At 35.2% G+C, this 8,266-nt stretch overlaps 1 non-coding gene across 1 annotated transcript; it reads left to right on the top strand.

Annotated features, from left to right (window-relative positions):
- The first annotated feature begins 235 nt into the window (after positions 1–235).
- On the top strand, positions 236–309 carry Trnas-aga (transfer RNA serine (anticodon AGA)). The gene has a single exon. It is a non-coding gene; the product is annotated as a tRNA-Ser (tRNA).
- Positions 310–8,266: the final 7,957 nt, after the last annotated feature.

The following is an 8,266-nucleotide window of genomic DNA, read 5'->3' as shown; positions in this document are numbered from 1 at the left end:
GGTTCGATTCCCGATCCAGCCATGTGTTTTCAATATATATGTATTTATGAATTTTCAATGTATGTTTACTCATTTCTCCTTTCCATACTACAGATGGTGCCGTGGCCTACCTTGTTCAGGCATTGTATAATTACTAATGTTAAGTCCTGACAAGGTGAACTTGAGTTGTGTCTTCGGGGTCGAAGACTATTTAAGGAAGGGGGAATGTAGGAAATTAGGCTGGACTGAGGACATCGGCCTGGATAGCTCAGTGGTTAGAGCACCTGACTAGAAATACAGGGGTCCCGGGTTCGATTCCCGGTCCAGCCATATGTTTTTCAATATATATGTATTTATGAATTTTCAATGTATGTTTACTCATTTCTCCTTTCCATACTACAGTACATAGGCCTAGTACATAACCATTTTCGAACCACGTACGGCTCAAGTATTCAGGTACCTAACTACTTTGCTTCAATATTCCGATTTTCTCTTCTCGATTGTTTGAATTAAAATATCGTCCTCTTGGGATTGACTCGGGATTTTGAAAAAAATTTTGGAAAACTTTTTTTTACAATGTATATATCATACATAAAACAGTTACTGCACAAATTTAAATGTTCTGTTATTTGGTATATCCTTGCACTGAAACATAAAATAACTAGTACTAATTGTAACGGGGACCGTTACAGATGTTCCCCAAACGCTCCCCAACTCCCTTTTTGTGCCATATTCCCTATAAGCTTCATTAAATAAGACAAACTCTATGCATTTGAGACTTTAACAACGTTTACCCAGAAGTGTACCAATTTCATTCAAATTTTAGCATTGCACGCGTGCGCATGTGAATGCACGTGCGTAATGACCATATAATCTTGTCTTCACAATTTATAGATTTTAATATACTAAATATCAAAGTATTTAATCCAAAAGTATTAAAAAATAAGCTAATTCAAGTGTATTTTTTATTTTACTCATTTCACGTGCACGCACGTGCTCACATGAGCATGTCGACCATACTTTCTTGTAGAAGTCCATTACATCTATCTATGTTCTAATTCCCACCCCGTTTGGTTGAAAACCAAGGGAGTTATAGCTGTTCAAAGTTTCAGCCAATCAGATTGCAGCGCACGTACATGCACGTGTATGCATGTGCATGGTGACCATATCTTCTTGTAGAAGTCCATTATATCTATCCATGTTCCAAATCCCATCCTGTTTGGTTGAAAACCAAGGGAGTTATAGCTATTTAAAGCATGAGCCAATCAGATTGCAGCGCACGTGCATGCACGCGTTTTCATGATAATTGCTATATATCTTATTGTAGGATATCCTAATACATGCCTATGTTTAAAATTTCAAAGGATTTCGTCAAAAAACAAGAAAGATATTGAGACTTTAGTTTCAACCAATCAGAGCGAAGCACACGTGCATGCGCGTGAGATCTCGCTATTTTGACCATGTCACCATGTCTGTACGACTAATATATCCTCACATTATCAGTTTCAAAGCATTTCATAAAAAAGTAGAAAAATTACGGCAATATCTATCATATTGGTCATTTCACGTGTTGCACGTGAGCGCTCTTGCAAGCACGTGCGCGCAAAATGACCTTGACTAGGCAAATCTACATAACATGTCTACTGACCCTAAAAAGGTTTTACCTACATCGGATGAACAGTTTACAAGATCATTCCCGGACAAAAAAGTACCCAGGAAGAAGAAGAAGAAAAATAATAATAATAAGAAACAGAGTAAAAACAATATGTTCCCCAACTTCGTTTGGGGAACATAATTATTGATAAAAAACAAACAAACAGAATATTTCATTTAAGTAGGAAAGGACATTGATACATTGCCATAAAAGAAAATTCCTTAGTACACACATACAGTGTTTTCCCAAAGAACCGGCTACCGGCCAAATTGACCGCTTCAATTGACAAAAATGCCACTTTGAAATAAAAATTTGTTGCAATGTCCACAGAGTTTCTGTGTATAAACCTCAGCCCTTGGCCTGTTACAATTGATCTCTAACCCTTTACTTTGAAATAAAGGGAAAACACTGCACATATGCTGAAAATTTAGAAAAATTTGTTTTAAAGCTAGTGCACAATAACCTTTAGCTACCATTTGTAGTGCTTTGGGTAGTGTATTGGTGCACCTGTCATAAGACTGACAGGTGTCCTGGGTTCGATTCTCTGGAAGTTGAAAAAATACAGAGTAACAAATAAATGGTTCTCTTGTCAAAAGTCATTATTGTTTGCTTACCGGGTATATGCTTGTACCTAGTTACATAACCATTTTCGAACCTTTTGGGCCTCTTGTTATAATATGTTTGCTAAAGCCAATTTCCAAATTGATGATAAAATTACATATTTGTCATCTACGGTATATACAATATGTATAATAAATTAGAAAAACATATGTCGAACAGACCCAGGGGTCTATATCGGATGGGGAAGGGGATATTTCTGTCTTCAAGCACCCATGAATAGTATAGCGATAGATATCAGTAGCTAATAAGATAATGTGGATCCCCAGTGTACTTTTCTAGATCACAATTTGATGCATTACCATGATTACTGTAATGATGGTTAGACTTAAACCCACATGTCAAATAGCAATATGACAGTAACAAAGAAGGGAACACATGTATAAGATGATAAATAGGAATGTCTATGAGATCATAGAGGGTGATATAAAAAGGAATAAGGAAAAGGATAAAATTTCAATCAGACAATTCACAAAATCAACTCTGTTTGTTGAGCCGAGTGCTTACAATGTTATAAACATATAATCAGGTTGTTCGTGCATGGTTTAATCATGCATTAATCATTAAAAACAAAGATAACCGTTTCAATTTAGATTTTATGGATTTATGTCAGGATTGTTGCTTTTTATTTGAATGAAAAATTATTAATATTGTCTCATAAAAGTTATGACAGTGTTTTGTTTTTCAACAACAAATCAATTTTTCAACAGAATTTATTGCATAATTAACTTGACCCTTTGATCACCAAATCAATAAGGCTCTCTCGAGCCACAGAGAGTTGCTGTGTAAAATTTCAATGCAAAAGCTCAAAGGCTTCTTGAAAGTGTTACAGACAGACAGAAAGACACACGGACAGATGCACAGACCTAAATTTAGTACCCCCACTTTCAGTGAAAAGGGAGACAATTATATCAGGGTTTTTTTTTTGTTGATGTTAAACTTGGTTTATCAAGATACATGTACTTGTTGAAAAAAAACAAGATGTGTTTGTGAAACACTATGCGCCTGGCGTCAACAAAGTTCGAAAAAGCTATTTTTAGTATATAGGTCACAGTCAAGGTCACAAGGTCATTGACCTTGGTGTTGTTTGTAAGAACTTAATTAGTGGGGTATGCATACTAAATATGAAGTCTCTATGTCTTACAGTTCAAAAGTTTTGGCGAAGGTTAAAGTTGACAACAGACAGAGAGACAAAAAGATAAACAGACAAACAGACAGGAAAAAACAATATGCGCCCCGAAAAAATTGGGCGCATAAAAAGCATAACTTTCCCAGTGATTATTCAGTTCTTTCTTTTCCAACATAAATAGTTTTTGATATCATATTGAGCTTTATAATATATACACCTACACATTTATCTATTTCAACATCAATATGCACTAAGCAACACAGTTCCAAAAAGCCAGATAATGTATAGGACCAGCATGCAAAACTCATAGCAAACCATTTTCCCCCAAATGAATGAAGAGTCCTCCCCAAACTTATGAGTTAGGACTTTGTGCTGTGTCATGTAGCATGATAAAAAGCTGAAGAAGAAAAAAATCTTCTTTTTTTTATTTCATTATTAGAATACAATTTTAGAGAAGTATAATTGAACTGCCTAAAATCCATTACAAGTCAAATTGAACCACCTTAGATGTCCTGATTAAATGTTTTTATTTTAGGCACAGAGCAACAGAAAGAGTTTTTTAGCTCACCTGAGCCGAAGGCTCATGTGAGCTTTTCTGATCAAAATTTGTCCGTTGTCTGTCGTCGTCGTTGTTGTCGTAAACTTTTCACATATTCTTCTTCTTCTCAAGAACCACTGGGCCAATTTCAACCAAACTTGCCACAAAGTATCCTTAGATGAAGGGGATTCAAGTTTGTTCAAATGAAGGGCCACCCCCTCTTCCAAGGGGAGATAATTATGAATTAGAGAAAAATTAATGGCATTTTTAAAAAATCTTCTTCTTAAGAACCACTGGGCCAGGAAAGATGGAACTCATGTGGAATCATCCTCAGGTAGTGTAGATTCAAGTTTGTTCAAATCATGACCCCCTGGGTAGGGTGGGGCCAAATGGCCGACCCAAGTTTTACATAGGAATATATAGGAAAAATCTTTAAAAATTTTCTTTTCAAGAACCACTGGGCCAGGAAAGATGGAACTCATTTCGAATCATCCTCAGGTAGTGTAGATTCAAGTTTGTTCAAATCATGACCCCCGGAGCTAGGGTGGGGCCAAAATGGCCGACCCAAATTTTACATAGGGATATATAGGGAAATCTTTTAAAATCTTCTTTTCAAGTATTTCAAAGCTATGACTAGTGATATTTATATGGAATCATCCTCAGGTAGTGTAGATTCTAGTTTGTTCAAATGATGAATGCCTTGGGAGGGGGTTTAAATTCAAGCCTGATGTGCTCAGGTGAGCGCTGTGGCCCCTGGGCCTCTTGTTTTTTAAACTAGACCATGTTCATGATGCATGTATCATTTCTCAGGTACTTTTAATATACAAGTATACAAACAAATTAAATATTCAGTACTTATAATGATGTTCATCAGCTCAGACAATTACAGGTTCGAGAATCTGTGTCAAAACTTATGGAACAAATGCTCACTGGATCAATATCAAAATATCACTTTAACATAGAACATTCTATTTATGCATGGAGTTGTTGACTTTTAAAGCATCATACCAATGACTTTTCATACCAGTTTTGCATAGATCGGTTTTTCCAAGGAGGGGTCCTGCCGTCCAAGGTCACTTTTAGTACAATTCACTGTTATCTAAATGGATTTTCAGTAAGGCGGGATATTCTTGATGTTATATAATTAGCCTCTAAAATTTACACAGCTTTCAATCATTGTTGAAATATATGTGGCCAGGATAGAAATTCAGGACATATAAGAAAGAAAGATTACCGGTAAGTTGTCTAATGATTGTCAACAATGATTAAAAGTACCTGATGCTATTAATTTTTTAACCAATGAAAATCTATTTGCCATTTGAAAGACACTAGTGCCAAGAATACTACAGCTTACTAAAAGTCCCAAGGATGGCAGAGAATAATTGTACTGCTAGGTTAAGTATGTACATTTAATAACTCTGCAATGTCCATGGGAACACACACACTCACCACTAGATCTGCCACGAAAATTTCAATCTGAGTTGTTGTCAGTAAATTCACCCATGCATGTAAAGTACTCAAATAGAAACAAATCCATAGAAAAACGTGTCGTGTGACGAGACATTACTTTATGCTTTCTTTTTGATACCAGAGTGTTTTTCATGCACGAGTAGACACAATGACAAAAACTCTGAACTCGACTTTCAGTTTTAAATTTTTAAAGAATTTTTTTGAATTTTCATTACATAAAATACCTTGATCAAGGTATTTCAAATATCTTGATAAAGCTATACCTTTATCGGGGTATTGTGCTGGACCTGTTATGTACGGAAAACCTCGATCATTCAGTGTCTCTAGCTTAAGAAGGGGATCTCTGCCTTCCAAGGATGTGATCGCCTATAAGCACGGTGTTTATATTGTTTAAACAAACAAACATTACAAAGTGGAAACACTGAACATATTCATCACTACGTACATTAATTTTATCTATTTGTATATGGTATATGGATAAAAACATGATAAAAACGTTGCACCTTACTTAGACAGACCCGAAGCATTTCCTAAAATCAGCAACCAGACGTTAAACAGATGTGGCAAACAAACCACTTATTTGTATCTATGAATAGCGAAAAATGTATTACATAGACACAAAAAGTAGTAAAACGTGCCACTTCTCTAAATTTTTTATCAAATAAATCGCATCCAAACACAGGGGCATCTTACCCACTCTGTTCTCTACTTCACATATAAAAATACACAAGGGAAGAATCGAAAGTAGCACACGATTTTTTAAAAAAGTCAAAAAACAACTTACTTGAGAAAAGTTACACAAATCCTGAAAGGAACTAGCGCAAATAATGTCCTAGTACTTATCCAGGCTAAAATATTCCAGATATATCCATCGAAAATCTCTTTTATCCAACTAAAACCCCAGCTTTCTGCACAGTGTGAAACTCTTCGCCCAAGAAAAGATAACTCACCCGGATGACAATAGGGTAGTACCCGAGGCCTTCCGAGTGCCATTGGAAGACTTCGGGTACTACCCTATTGTCATCCGGGTGAGTTATCTTTTCTTGGGCGAAGAGTTTCACACTGTGCAGAAAGCTGGGGTTTTAGTTGGATAAAAGATATTTTCGATGGATATATCTGGAATATTTTAGCCTGGATAAGTACTAGGACATTATTTGCGCTAGTTCCTTTCAGGATTTGTGTAACTTTCTCAAGTAAGTTGTTTTTTGACTTTTTTAAAAAATCGTGTGCTACTTTCGATTCTTCCCTTGTGTATTTTTATATGTGAAGTAGAGAACAGAGTGGGTAAGATGCCCCTGTGATCCAAACGACAAATGTAGAAACTGAAAGTATTTTCTTCTTTCACTTCCGTCATAACGTCACACATGCGCATGAACGGTTTATAGAATATTCCGAAGATTGAACCCGATTACTATTATGCTTGTGAATCGTGAAAACGAATTTTTGGCCGTCTATGCATTAAATATTCAACTTATGATTTAAACCATACTTATTACTGTTCTATTATCGATAGTTTTAAATATTTAAAGCGATTTTTACACCCAAATCCTAAAAGTATAGATGTTAAAAAGATTTTTCAAATTATCATTTTTCAGCAAATTTGGTATAAAAATGTGAAATTTTCTTGTTTGATGCCCGCTGCCCCACTTAATTTTTATGCCATATAAGGGAGAGAGCATTGGAAAATAACGTGTTAATTTTAAAAAGAAATCTGTAGTTAGAATATCAAGCAGCAATTTATTTTTACCAGAAATGAACTTTATAATTTTGAGCTAAATATGTTGAATTCGCCCTAAAAAGTACAATTAAATGGATCAGCAGATGTAAAAATTAATTAAACCGTTAAACAAGCATATCCTCTCTACAATTCATATGTTAAATATTTTTATTTGCCTTTAATCTTAAAAAGCTAGCATATATTATTCAATTCCTTCATTTTTGTAATTTCTCGAGACAATGTCTATTTTTAGTAACAGTCCTAACAAAAGGAGACCCGGTTGACCTAAAAATTTACGCAGATATGAAAAGGACAAATACTTAATTCAAATTCTGAGAAGTTTAAACAAAATCTGTAGCTTCGTTATTCTTGTAGCATGGTATGGATCTTTACCAATTCTTTTACATTAAACTATTTAATTTAGGTTTGAAAGTCCTTATAAAATGTCATTCTTTATCACGTAGAATTGTGCAGTTTATAAAATGGAAAGACAGTAAATGTTTTATTTCCGCACACATCTAAGTGTTCACTGACTTTGAGTTTACGATATTACGGTACGTTTATTTGTTGTTTGTGTACTCTGATCCTTTCCCGTAAGGTACTTCCCGTCTCACCGATATATAGTTCCCCGCAACCGGAACATGTTATAACGTATATAACATTTCTAGTTTGACATGACATGTTATTATTAACAGTAAACTGTTTCCCGTTAAAATTGAAACTTTGTCCTTGTCGTATGTATGGGCAAGTACCACAACGCGGATCCTGGCACTTGGTCACATGAAATTCTGTCGTTTCTTTAAAAGAGGACTTTGTGAGAATTCGTCTGAGGTTCTTCGGCTGCCTCCTACTGTTTATGAATTTCCGATTTTTAAATATTTTAGACATAGATTCGTCGGTTTTCAAAACGTCGTTGAGTTGGTAAACAATCGGTGCAACCTTTGTATTCTGGGGATTATGACTTCACCTGAGTATACCCGATTGTTACTGTTGTTAACAGTATAACCAATATTTGCCCCCCCCCAATGAAACTTTGACGGAGAAATATTTAATTATGTTCTTAAAAAGTGGATATATGCTGACTTTAAAGCACTGAATATTTTCATAAGCAATGACGTCATATGTTTGAAACGACGTCTTGAAATGACGTAAATTTAAAAT

This window comes from Saccostrea cucullata, unplaced genomic scaffold (genome assembly GCF_032062105.1).
Source record: "Saccostrea cucullata isolate Sc308-1 unplaced genomic scaffold, CSIRO_AGI_Scuc_v1 ctg10927, whole genome shotgun sequence".
Classification (NCBI taxonomy): domain Eukaryota; kingdom Metazoa; phylum Mollusca; class Bivalvia; order Ostreida; family Ostreidae; genus Saccostrea; species Saccostrea cuccullata.
Note: the sequence above shows the minus strand (reverse complement) of the source record. Positions and strands in the feature narration are given on the sequence as shown.